The 13,309-nt window shown below is 51.6% G+C and overlaps 1 non-coding gene across 1 annotated transcript; it reads left to right on the top strand.

The window, feature by feature from the left end:
* Positions 1-1,494: 1,494 nt before the first annotated feature.
* TRNAK-UUU (transfer RNA lysine (anticodon UUU)) lies at positions 1,495-1,567 on the top strand. The gene has a single exon. It is a non-coding gene; the product is annotated as a tRNA-Lys (tRNA).
* Positions 1,568-13,309: the final 11,742 nt, after the last annotated feature.

Raw genomic sequence — 13,309 nt, 5'->3', positions numbered from 1 at the left:
AAGCACAACCATGGAGGAACTCCAATCCTGAATCATCTGATCCACAGGGAGATGCCTTATCCATCCGACCACATGATGAGGGAGTCTAAGCACTTCTTCAGAAAAGGCAGACACTGTGTTTCTCGGGTCATTTACTGAGGGGGGCAGAAACTCTCTGGGCACAAGAAGTCGAGTTCCCAGCACGATGTGAGATTTAATTCTATGCAGCCAGGTGCAGGACTTGGGAAGGGAGGCTTAGGCATGGGAGATTGGGATGCAGCAGATGGACTGGCTGTCTAGGTGCAGAGATTTAGTCACACTGAGGCACAGGAGGGAGGAGGAGGAGGAATCCTGCTGAAAGGCAGTGGCTGCGGAGAAAAAGAGGAGGGGTTTCTGGCACTTTTTTGCCTCTCTTTTGCCTGCCTGCTCACTCTTGTGGTCAAAGGGGTAGATTCTATCGGGAAGCCTAGTTAGCTCAGTCAGTAGAGCATCGAGCTCTTACTTTGGGGGTCCAAGGTTGAAGCCCCTGGCTGGGCACTCAGCTTTTAAGTTGCCTTGTGTGCCAGGAGCCAAATGATTCCTGGTGGTGTCCAGAGCCACACAGGGATTCCCAGAAGCCATGACCATTTCCTGGAAAGGCCTCTTTCTGCTGCTTAGTCCTAGGAAGCAGGATAGAAGCCCACCTCCACAGGAGCGGGCCCAGAAAGTAGAGTCTCTGGTTGGCAGAAAGTGGGGCCAGGTACTATGATAAACCAAGGGAAGGGCGAGAGCAGCAGAGAGAGGGGGAGCAGCTGGAGAGCTGTAAGTGCAGAGTTCAAGCCTTCCAGCTGAGGGCCACAAGTGTCTAGAGACTGTGACATCATCGGGTCCCATGGCGTAAAGGTCAGCTGTCAGAGTGCTGACTACTGCAAGCTGAGCTCAGATCTCAGTGGGACTTTTGGACTTGTTGCTTCAAACCTAAGCATAGGGGGAGTTTCAAGGCTTTGTCTTGTTCTTTCAAATGTGGGAGCCAGTCTTTTGCCTGCTTGCAGTTGTGACTTGAACGCCAGAGGAGACGTTGGATCCAGAAGGCTGGCCTTGCCTGGAGCCCTATAGGGAGGGATGTGAGCTGGATTTACTCTGAGTCCTGCAGCTGGGCTGCAGCAAGGCCTAGGAGGCAGCCCGCTTGGTTGACCTGCTGGCCCAAAGTCACTTTGGCGGTGTTGGTCTTTACCCAGGAATGCTGAAGGGTGGGCCTGAGGGAGGGAGACTCAATCCTCCTCCCTATTGGTCAGGGCTGGAGAGGAGGCTGTAAGAGTGGCCAGGTTGATGAGCTGGGCCTTCTAGAGTTTGGGGAGGGTGGAGTTGACTTGGGCATTGTGCTGGCAAAATGCCTCAGGGTGCTGGAGGGAGGAGGAGACCAGGGCTAGGGCTGGGAAGAGATAGAGAGAGAGCAGCAGGTTTCCTCTATTGTTTCCTGCTCTCTTTTTCTTGATTAGTTTCTCCTCTGCATGAACTTGTTCCTTTTCTTTGTGAGCCTGGCTAGCTCAGTTGGTAGAGCATCAGACTTTTAATCTGAGGGTCCAGGGTTCAAGTCCCTGGTCAGGCAATGAGCTATTTCCCAAGATTATAAAAGTCTATCACTTTGGCATCCTTCTGGGTGTCCTTTTCTCTTCAGGATTTTTTCTTTCCTAAGAAGGGCCTCTAGTGTGTGGGATTGAAGGGGAAACTTCCTGACATCCCCTCTGTCCTCACAGGCTGGAGGAATAAAGGCCTCTGGGCATATAGCAGGTTTCTCCCAGATAGCTGCATCTCACAGGGTGGAGGTGGAAGCTCTGTCTCCTTGCCTCTTTTTCTGCCTTCACGTGGCTGTGCTGATCTGGCTGGCCTGTCTGAGACAGGGTGTGGGGAATGTTTGGAGCTTTTGCTTCGTATTGAGGGCTCCCTCCTACAGCAGAGTGATGTGGGCTCCGTGGAGAGTCTGAAAGAATTGCCCCATCAGCGTTAGGTTTCACCCAGCACTCAGCTTCCCTTTGTGGGAATGGGGAGGAGGGCGGGACTCAGCCCCCCCAGTTGGAGAGGGGTGCAGGTGGCGGGGCTGCTGGTTGGGACTTGGAGGAGCGTGAAACAGCATCCGAGAGTGCTGAAGGAATTGGCGGCTGTGATTGCAGAGCCATTGGCCATTATCTTTGAAAACTCGTGGCGAACCGGGGAAGTCCCGGATGACTGGAAAAAGGCTAATGTAGTGCCAATCTTTAAAAAAGGGAAGAAGGAGGATCCTGGGAACTACAGGCCAGTCAGCCTCACCTCAGTCCCTGGAAAAATCATGGAGCAGGTCCTCAAAGAATCAATCTTGAAGTACTTGCATGAGAGGAAAGTGATCAGGAACAGCCAGCATGGATTCACCAAGGGAAGGTCATGCCTGACTAATCTAATTGCCTTTTATGATGAGATTACTGGTTCTGTGGATGAAGGGAAAGCAGTGGATGTATTGTTTCTTGACTTTAGCAAAGCTTTTGACACGGTCTCCCACAGTATTCTTGTCAGCAAGTTAAGAAAGTGTGGGCTGGATGAATGCACTATAGGGTGGGTAGAAAGCTGGCTAGATTGTCGGGCTCAACGGGTAGTGATCAATGGCTCCATGTCTAGTTGGCAGCCGGTGTGAAGTGGAGTGCCCCAGGGGTCGGTCCTGGGGCCGGTTTTGTTCAATATCTTCATAAATGATCTGGAGGATGGTGTGGATTGCACTCTCAGCAAATTTGTGGACGGTACTAAACTGGGAGGAGTGGTAGATACGCTGGAGGGGAGGGATAGGATACAGAAGGACCTAGACAAATTGGAGGATTGGGCCAAAAGAAATCTGATGAGGTTCAATAAGGATAAGTGCAGGGTCCTGCACTTAGGATGGAAGAATCCAATGCGCCGCTACAGACTAGGGACCGAATGGCTAGGCAGCAGTTCTGCGGAAAAGGACCTAGGGGTGACAGTGGACGAGAAGCTGGATATGAGTCAGCAGTGTGCCCTTGTTGCCAAGAAGGCCAATGGCATTTTGGGATGTATAAGTAGGGGCACAGCGAGCAGATCGAGGGACGTGATCGTCCCCCTCTATTCGACATTGGTGAGGCCTCATCTGGAGTACTGTGTCCAGTTTTGGGCCCCACACTACAAGAAGGATGTGGATAAATTGGAGAGAGTCCAGCGAAGGGCAACAAAAATTATTAGGCGTCTAGAACACATGACTTATGAGGAGAGGCTGAGGGAGCTGGGATTGTTTAGCCTGCAGAAGAGAAGAATGAGGGGGGATTTGATAGCTGCTTTCAACTACCTGAAAGGGGGTTCCAAAGAGGATGGCTCTAGACTGTTCTCAATGGTAGCAGATGATAGAACGAGGAGTAATGGTCTCAAGTTGCAGTGGGGGAGGTTTAGATTGGATAGTAGGAAAAACTTTTTCACTAAGAGGGTGGTGAAACACTGGAATGCGTTGCCTAGGGAGGTGGTGGAATCTCCTTCCTTAGAAGTTTTTAAGGTCAGGCTTGACAAAGCCCTGGCTGGGATGATTTAACTGGGAATTGGTCCTGCTTCGAGCAGGGGGTTGGACTAGATGACCTTCAGGGGTCCCTTCCAACCCTGATATTCTATGATTCTATGATTCTATGATTCTATGAAACATCTGCGAGAGGAGTGGAGTGGGAGGAAGAGCATGTGTCTGCAGTGCCTGGGGTGGGCCTGTGCCTCCCCCAGGAAGAAGGTTTTTGTGTGTGCCAGTCCCTGGGAGGCTTGGGTCCAGGCCAGTGTTGGGGCCTGAATTGTCAGGAGACCAGGTGAAGGAGAGTGCGGAATTGGTGGAGCTGGGGCGTGGAGCACCAGGAGTCTCTCACCCCACCTTGGGAGCACTTGTGGGGACTGAGCTGTCTTTGGGTCGGGGTAGTGGTGGGACCCCAGGGGATGGAGAGCAGCAGTCTGGGGGCTCATTCACCCAGGCAAGGAAACACCCATATGGGGGGAGAACTGACCCAGCGGTGAGCACTGGACCTGTTGGTGAGTCCCACAGTGTCCTTGGGTCTGACCTGAGACCAGAGGGCCCCTCGCCAGCGAAGAGGAAATCCAACACAGCAGCAGAAGCCTCTCTTTCAGCGACCACAGCGTATTCAGCGGTGATTGAGGGACTGCAGCCATCAGCCTCCTTGCAGCAGCAGCGTCATGTGCTTAGGCTGCGGCACACGGGGGTTTTGAGTGGGTGCCCCACACTTGACTTTGTAGCGGGCATGTTGCTGCTCTGCTCCTTGGTCTTTCTCCCTCGGCAGTTGAGGTCAGTGATTCACCTGCCCGACAGCAAGGAATTTGATGTTTGTTTCTATTCAGTCAAGGAGTCCGAGCAGTTCTGGGAGAAGATTGGGGAGAAAGCCCTCGTGGAGCAGGTGTGAGTGGGATTTGTCACTATCCCCCTTTTCAAGCCTGCCGTGAAGACAGTGACCGTATTTTTCCGCACAGATGTGGTACGGGAGGAGGATGGAGTGTCATGCTCGGGTGAGCCGGGCCCTGGCCAGGGTACATGACAAATCCGGGGTGTGGGCGGGTGAATTCTGGGGGACAGTTGAGCTTTTAAGGGTTGATGGTGACCAGTTAAGACATGTTCCAAATATGTTTTCGATTGGGTTGGAGTGGGGTTATAGCCAGTATGTGGGACAGCCTAAGGCCTGCTTCAGCTCCAGCTCATCTGGGCACTTCAATTATGGGTGCTCTAGCTAGCGCTGTCTGCGCGGTGAGTCCCCGGAGCACAGGACAGAGGGCTGCCGGCTGGGGATCTGTTGCATTTTGTGTGGGAGGGAGGGACCAGTGTACCGCAGTTGTCCAGAGGCATGGCATATCCAAGAGGAGACACACTGGCGACTGTGTAGAGCATGCATGCAGATGGAGAGTGCTTAGGAAACAAGGGAAAAGGGAACGGGAGTGGCCAGGCAGACACCGGCTTCGGAAGTGAAAGGAGTGGAGGGTTCGTGCCCCAGAGATGGGGAAAGCAGTGGACCCAGGGGTAGCAGACCGAGCCTGGAGGAGCTAGTGCAGAAGAGGGAGGGAAGCAGTGGGGCAGGCATGGGAGTACAGTCAGGCAAGGCCCTTGGCAAAGTGCTGGCCGGGGTAACAGGGCCCAGACAATCTCTATGTGACCAGAAACAGGGTGACGGGACCCAGCTGGGTCGTGAGATGCCTGACCCCACCATGAGCAGGTGGGAGGAGGCTGAGTCACTGGGGAGACTTTTGTGAGGGTTTCCTGAAGGAAGAGGCAGGGAAGAAAGCCTTCTGGAGTTGTTAATGTCCCACTGGCTCTGCGGGGGTCATATGAATGCACGTTGCCAGCTCCGGCTGCAGTAGGCGGTATGGCACTTCTCCAGAGCCACCGTTTTGCAGTGTTGGACCAAGCAGAACTGGCCGGGGAAGGGAAGGAAGGGTAGCTTGATGGGCAGAGGGTGATTGGAGGAAGGGCCCGTCTCTCTGGTCCTCCGGGCCAGGGAAGAATGATGGGGTTGGAGTCTTGTTCTTCACATTCGCGGTGTGAGTACCGAAGGTCGCGGCATTCCGACCGGGGAGCAGGATTGTTAAATCCAGACACCAAAAGCTCTTTGGATGTGCCCCTTCCCTTCACAGCACCTCATTCCCAGCTGCTGTCCTGGTCAATGAAAACCCAGAGTTGGATCTGTGGAGTTCACCCCTCACCTCCTAGGGGGAAAGCCCCTTTCCCCCTCCACTGACCACATCACCAGTCTCTTGCCACTCCACCCTTTCACCGCTCTGCTGGCTAACCTCACCTCTCTGGGATGTCTTGTGGTCCCACCAGGAGCATCGCAGGCTCCCTAAAAGTAGCAGACCACCAGAGCACAAACAGTAGCCCCGTCCCTTCCCCTTAAGGCCATGTCCCTGCACCATCCCTTCTCCCCAAGGTCCCGCTCCTGCACTGACTCTTCCCCCCAAGACTCCGCCTCCCGATCACTGCTCTCCTCCACCTCCCCACCCTCACTTGCTCTTATGGTCATTACAAAGTGGTAAGGCAGAGCCCTCCCATTTCTAAAAGTCCTGGGGCGTCGTGCCCCCCTGTTCACGCACCCCTGGGTCCCAGCACTTCACACAGCTCTCACTGATCTCAGCTGTTAGTGAGGAGCCTCACTGCTTGCACAGACTCGGCAGTTTCCTGTCTGAGAGACTCTGTCCCAAAGCAGGACTAATGCTTAGACCTGGTTCTCGGGGATTTCAGATCTGTTGATCTGCAGCAAGACTCTCCATTGAGTCTTAATCAGCTCTGGTATCGCACAGAGAAGAACAAGAGGGTCAAATGGTGCCTGGAACCCTTCAGAAGAACCCACCCCACCAAGGACCAACACTTGTCTCTACCCTCGCTCAACTCTACTGAGAATTTTTGGGGGGTCACGCCTCGCCTTTATCAACCTAGGGCCCTGGGAGAAAAGCGATGGACAGGTGCTCCAGTGGCCCAGTTGATTAGCACACAGTACTTATAGGGCAGTGCTGAGAGGAGCTATGCTGAGGTTGTGAGTTTAAGCCTCACCTAGAGCACTGGTTTTCATTAGCCAAATGGCTTCACTCACTTGACCCTGTGGAATGTAGAATTCCACCCCAGGGGACACTGAGGAGGGGAGGACTCAAAAATGCCCCTTTCAGTTATTACCTCCTCTCCAGAGCCTAGAGTCCTGCTGATCCCTGAGCCTGGGGAGGAAGAGGAGCCATTTTTAAAGGGCTTTCCCTTCCCCTGCCCCCTTCCCTGGTTCTTGTCACAGAGACAGGAAGCAGCAGAAGACCAGAATTCCGAAGTGCAGACAATGCAATGTTTACTGGGGTTAGTTTCCATGCAAGCGTATTCCAAAGCCCTTCACACCAGTCGGGCTTAATCTCTATCCGCCAGTAGAATCTGTTCCCCAGGGTTCCCTTCCCAGCTCCGACGCCACAGAGCATTTGCCCCGCGTTCCCCTTCCCAGCTGTGATACTGCAGAGCCTTGCTTGTGTTCCCATTCCCCCACCTTAGCAAACATGATTCCAATTTCTCCTTCCACTTCCTGTTTGACCCCAGTTTATATAGTAATATTCTCAGCTATACCTTAACCAATCATCTTGTAACATAATTCTCTAACCAATTATATCCCACTACTTACACCTAGCAACATTAATTATACAACAGACAGAAACAATTAGAGAACCAGACAGATTGACAATAGAAAAGTGGAGGCCGTAAAGATAAAATATACAGAAATGAGAGTTTCACAACCATTGAGAAGGGAATTCTTGCCAGACAGGAGGCTCTCTTAAGATCTGTTTCTTTATCTGGTGGTGATGGGCACTATCAGGACAGGATCATCTTCCTAGCAGCCCAATACCTCTGTATTTTAATGTGACTGGTTTGGGATTGGAGGATGTGACCTTACTCTTCCCAGCTTATGGCTGCCCCTGCTGCTTAGCCAAAGGCCTTAGCCTAAGAACAAGGCCTCAGACTCTCCCGAGGAGAGAAGGCCCATACACAGGCAGACTGTGATTTTGATTCTTTGTTTTATACCCCTGTAACTCACTAAGTGATAGAAATACACCTAAGTTCTTCAAGTCAAGGCCTGTACAGGCAGTCTAAAGATCTCTATTCTAACAGCCGTCAGTCCCTGGGGCAGAATGATCCATGTAGCTCCCTGAGTGGTTGGTGGGCTGAGCTTCCCCCCGCTGGAGCTTTTCAGGGATGAGATTTTGATTAATTGTAACAAGAAGAAAATCTCCCCTGTTCCTGGTTGTCACCTTTTGCCCTTCTTGTACCTCCCTCAGCCTCTGTTCTCCCTGATAGGGGAGATGCAGAGACAAGCCCCAGTCTTTCTGAGTCATACAGTCTGTATCCACCTCTGAAATATTGCCACTCGAGAGTATGGCTCCCACTTCTTCCGTAGAGGGACTGCGACAGCGGCTACCCAGTTGGGTCTGGGGGCACCAGAGATCCAGGCTCTAGTGTTCAGGTGATATAGGGCCTATAAGTCCCCCGCCTGAGGGGAGGCCAATGCATATGGTGGGCCATAAGCACCACAGGTTTTAACCCTGTTGGCTTCCTTCCCCATGGCTCTTATTTAGATTATATTGAAGTACACCTGTGGATGGGAATATGAATTTGTGGGCACAGCATTGTGCAGTGTGCTTCCAAGGCAGCCTGTAATTCAGCCAGGGGTTTGCAACTGGGCCTTGGGCTGGAGGCGATTTTCTCTCCACAGAGCAGATGGGGGATGCGCTGGGACCAGCTCCTGGCTCTTTTTTAGTGAGCTGGTTTCCTGTGAGGACACACCAGACGTCACTGCTATCTACGTAGGGGAGAACCAGCTGGGGATGTTCTCCAGACCCAGCTGATTTGGAAGGTTAAATAGGATAGTGAACAACACAGCAATGTGGGGCTAGGTCCCTGAGAAAACAAAGTGGGGGGAAGACCAGAGATGAGAACTAGAGATGGGGGAGGAGAAAGGGTCTCAAGGGAGGGAGCAGCTGGAGAGAACCAAGGAGTGCAGTGGACAAGTCTGCTGTCTGAATACTAGTGGTCATAGATGTTCTGCAGAAAAACCAGAGCCAGCTGGTCCCGTGGTGTAATGGTCAGCCCTCAGGACTCTGAATCCCAGTTCAGAGCTTGGTAGGATCTTCTGGAGCTGCGTCAGATTGCTGTGAAGCCCTGGAGGCGCTGCTGCTCAGCATCCCAATTGCACAAGAGTCTCTCTTTTCCCTCCTGCTTGGCTACTCATGTCTGCTCAAGGGAGATCTTTGTTCCAGATGCCCCCATGCTATTGAACTTGCGAGTCCAGCTAGAGATGCCTTCCATCCTTTGGGTTGACTTATAGCTGCATTCCAGGCTGTCTCAGCTGATGGCCACAGGCTATTGGGAACCCCAGCCCCTAACCCAGGGCATGTGGAGGGTTCGGAGCTCCCCATAGTGGCTTGGGCTCCCTAGGTGGTTTTTTCCACAGCCTGGCTTGGTTTTTACCACAGCTTCTGTCCTGGCTCGGGGGCAGGGCCTCCAGGGGAAGAAGAGAGGTGGGGCCATGGAGAAGGGCAGGGCCTCGTGGCTCCCCTACTTCTTCCAAGGTTCCGGTGCTTTTGCTCAGGAGCAGAGGCTGCATCATTGTTTAAATCTAAACCAACACCAGCTGAGGATGGGGACATTCCCTTGGTATCTCAATCCTAACCTGCCTCCAGTCCTGCTGCCAACGCAGCTCAGGCGAAGCCTGCAGCCCCTAGCTGTTGATGCTGCCCTTCAGCCGCAGCTGTGCAGGGTGTGAAGCCCTTTCACTTGTGTTGCCAAGTGTCCCTAGCCCTGAGGACTTTCTCTCTCCTCGTCCTGAGGGATCTTCCACTCCATTCCCAACCCACGTCCTAATGATCCAGGCGGTCTTCTCCCAGAAGAGGATCATTTGGGAGCTGGATCCCTCTTTGCCTTTTCTCTGTGTCTAGCACAGTTCAAGGTGCCTACGGGTGGGATGTTTGATCCCAATGACCTGATGTGGAGCTGCCATTCAGCTTCCCTTATTTGGTCTCCTCTTTCACTGAATCCAACATTTTTTCAATCTATCATCACCATCCTCCCAAGCACATTTCAATTGCTTCCACCTCCCTTAACCAGATCGTGTCCCTGTAGTTTGAGGTGTCTTCATAGGTCCTTTCTCCATCTTTCTCACCCTCTCGTGTCTTTTCGCCCTCATTAACTCTCCTGGGTCTCTGCTTTCTAAGCTCAGACTGTCTCTGCATTTCTGGCTGTTCAGAGGAGGGAGGACCATGTCTGCGCGTGGCCAGCCTGCTCCCTGCCATGCCAAACACCCACTGAAGGCCACCAGTCAACCAGCATATGGGACGGCTGCTGATGCTCAGAGGCCAGCATCAGAAGATGGTAGGAAAGTAGGGCCACCCCCTAGTGAGGCCTCTGACCGTTCCCACTCCAGGTACTCACTGTTGCAGCGGGGCAGGAGATTTTACCCCAAGAGGCTTTTCCCCAGCTGGCAAGAAGCAGAGAAACACCCAGCCCCCTAGGCGCTGTTTAGCCCCCTCAGGCACAGGGACAGGTGCACATTTGGAGGGGGGAAACTGCTCTACACGCTAGCCCGGGCATCTTCCCATTTACTTTGGCAAGTCAGGAATGGCAAAGGCTAGACTGGACGCACCTGGGGCTCACGCCCTAGCCTTTGTGACGCCCAAACCCAACTCCTTCCCGGGGGTCTAGCTGAAGCCAGAGCATTGGCCTGAGCAGCCAAGAAGAGGATCCAGCCCTGAAGAAAGCAGGACTTTCAGCACAAAGGGAAAACTACACAAGTCCAACCACGAAGGGACTCGAACCCTCAATTGCCTGAACTGAAGTCAGATGCCTGATCCATTAGGTCACGCAGTCACACAAGAAAAGCCTCTCCAAACACTTCTTTGGAAAAGGTGGACACTGTGTTTCTCAGGTCAGCTACTGAGGGGGGCAGAGGCTCTCTGGGCACAAGAAGTCGAGTTCCCAGCGAGACGTGGGACTTAAGTCTATGCAGCCAGGTGCAGGACTTGGGCAGGGAGGCTTAGGCCTGGAGGATTGGGGTGCAGCGGGCGGGCTGGCTGTCTAGGTGCAGAGATTTATTCACACTGAGGCACAGGAGGGAGGAGAAGGAGGAATCCCACTGATAGGCAGTGGACGTGGAGAAAAAAGGGTGGCGATTCCCTCATCCTAAATGGGTTGGCTGGCTTGACCCTCACCCCTCTGCAGAATATGGCGGGGGCTGCCGCTCGCCCCCTGTGGGGCAGGAGGGTGCAGGTGTGGGTTGCTGGGCTCTGATGCACCTGGAGGGCAGCTTGGGTGAGGCGGGGCAGGGCCTGTGGTTTCCATTCTGTGTTGCCTGTTGCTGGGCTGTTGCACAAGCCCCAGCCACGCAGCACAGGGTGCCCTGAGAGGGGGAGAGGACCAAGCAGATGATCCAGCACGAGGGGGGAGAGGATAAGTGGTTGTGGGAATGGAAGGCCTCGGGCTGCACTTGGGGGAGTGAAGAGCTGGGTGACAACCCAAAAACCTGCAGCGAAGGGATGGACAGGTGGAGGGGGAGATAGAAGAGGCAGCGAGTCTAAAATCTAAAAGTGCAGTAGGGTCTAGTGGTCAGAGCGGGGCTGGATACCAGGACCCCTGTGTTCTATCCTGGGCTCTGGGAGCAGAGCAGGGTCTAGAGGTTAGAGCAGGGGGACTGGGAGCCAGGCAGTGTTTTCTGCAGGAATTGCAATGGGGCAGGGGTTCAAATGTACAGGGGGTGAGGGTCACGGCCGATGAGGGGTGAGACAGTGAGGGTGAAGGGAGGCTGTATGGCACCATAGTAAAAACTGAAAAATGTTTCATGACCATTTTATTAGACTTAACTCATGTTTTAAAATCATCACACAAATTAATGTTGGCTACAGAAACCTTCTATGGAGCACTACGTCTACATCCTTCTTGGTTTCTTGTTATAACTTTGCACAACTCTATTAATGAACTTCTTGAATGCAGTGCGTTCATCTTTGGTGGCTTATCGTGTGTCCGGTACTTCCATTCCGTCAATTGATATGCTCATTAGTTCATTCACATGATCAGGCAGAAGGCGACTTCTTTCAGAACACAAAATTCTATTCAATGAAGAAAAAGAACACTCAAATGTAGCTGTTGTGAGTGGGAGTAGCAAGAGATGAATTCTTACTCCTTTGATCCCAGGAAACAGAACACAAAGGTCGGGTAGAGCCACTAGCGATGATAAAAAAGAAGTTGAAGTCAAATCTTCATTCATTCGTCGTATGATATTTCACTCTATGTTCAAATTCTCTCTTCTGGACTGAGCACGTGGCAGCCCCCTTGCTGGTAGTACCTCGCTCCACTCAGCTGTCAGTGTTTTATAGGACAGGCATCTGTAAAAGCTACGTAGAGGTTGAGTAGAATCTAGAAGTCGCTGTTGTAGATCTTTAAGAATCAAGGCTGTGTACTTTTTCAGTTGTCTTAACAAACACTTCTTGTCCTCTTCACTTAAGTATTCACTATAAATGCCTTCATTAGTCAACTTCTGGACTGAAGTTTTTGCTTCTTCCAGTACTTTTTCAAGGGATAGCTCTCTGATTGATCCAAATTTTGCTTCTATTGCTGGACAAAGATCTACTACTGTTGTAGCAGATGCCTGGACGGCATTGTTTAATGGCCCAAGTGGTTTCAACAGTAGACTTACAAGGGAGAGAATGGCAATAGTCTTCTCTAAATGTAGTAGGAAAAGTAATCCACCAGCCTCACTACTTAGATCCATCCCATCTTGGCAGATACTTTCCAAAGCCAGTAATAATGGCTGGAGTAATTCTAAGACAACAGCCAAGGATTGCTCATGAGAAAGCCAGAGGGTTTTCCCGGGTTGGACTAATCTGAACTTCAGTCCTAGTGTATCTTCTGTATTTTCCAAGATATTCAGTCTTTTTGGACTCTTGCTGAAAAAAGAATATAATGAAGACGTTAAATGTACAGCTTTTTGAACGTCTTTTGAAGAGTTGGCAGCTCGTACTAGCGCTAGTTGGAACAGATGGCCTCTGCAGTGTGTACAGGAGAGATTAGGTTTCAGAGTAGCAGCTGTGTTAGTCTGCAGCCGCAAAAAGAAAAGGAAAATCTCCTCACTGTATTTTTCACTGAATGCATCCGATGAAGTGAGCTGTAGCTCACGAAAGCTTATGCTCAAAATAAATTGGTTAGTCTCTAAGGTGCCACTAGTACTCTTTTTCTTTCAGGAGAGATTAGGGTTACTCCTTTCTCTGAGCAAAGCTTGTACTCCACCAGAGAAGTTTGCAGCTCCATCAAATGCACAAGCAGCCATCTGTTTGGGCTCCAGTTGACAAGCATTTAACTCTTCTAAGACGTAGGTTGTCACAGATGCAGCCGATGTGTCTTCTGTAACTTGAACATCTAGAAATGCATCTACTGGCCTACCACTGACATCAAGATAATGTACAAAATGACGTAATGCTTGATGCCCATTTGCATCTGCGGATTCATCAGCCATGTATGCAATTTTTTTGAATGTGGTAAGAGAGTTCTTCACTTTTTTAACTGCTGAGTCTTTCATTGTTGCACCACATGCTTCGAGCCAGTCAGTGGAGTTTCTTGCAGAAAGATAGTGAGCATTTGCTGGTCTTGTTCGGAACCAGTGTTCAACTTCAGGATGAACAAGTGACAATGCACTTAACATTGGCCTCCAGTTTGTAGTGTGTGGTATCTCTTCTTAAATAGAAAGTAGAATGCCACAGACATGTTTGTTTGCATGAACTGTGTTGTGTCTCCAGCATTCTTAACAGCCTCATTAACACTCACCGGTGTTGTCCT

Source organism: Eretmochelys imbricata, chromosome 22 (assembly GCF_965152235.1).
Source record: "Eretmochelys imbricata isolate rEreImb1 chromosome 22, rEreImb1.hap1, whole genome shotgun sequence".
Lineage (NCBI taxonomy): Eukaryota > Metazoa > Chordata > Testudines > Cheloniidae > Eretmochelys > Eretmochelys imbricata.
Note: the sequence above shows the minus strand (reverse complement) of the source record. Positions and strands in the feature narration are given on the sequence as shown.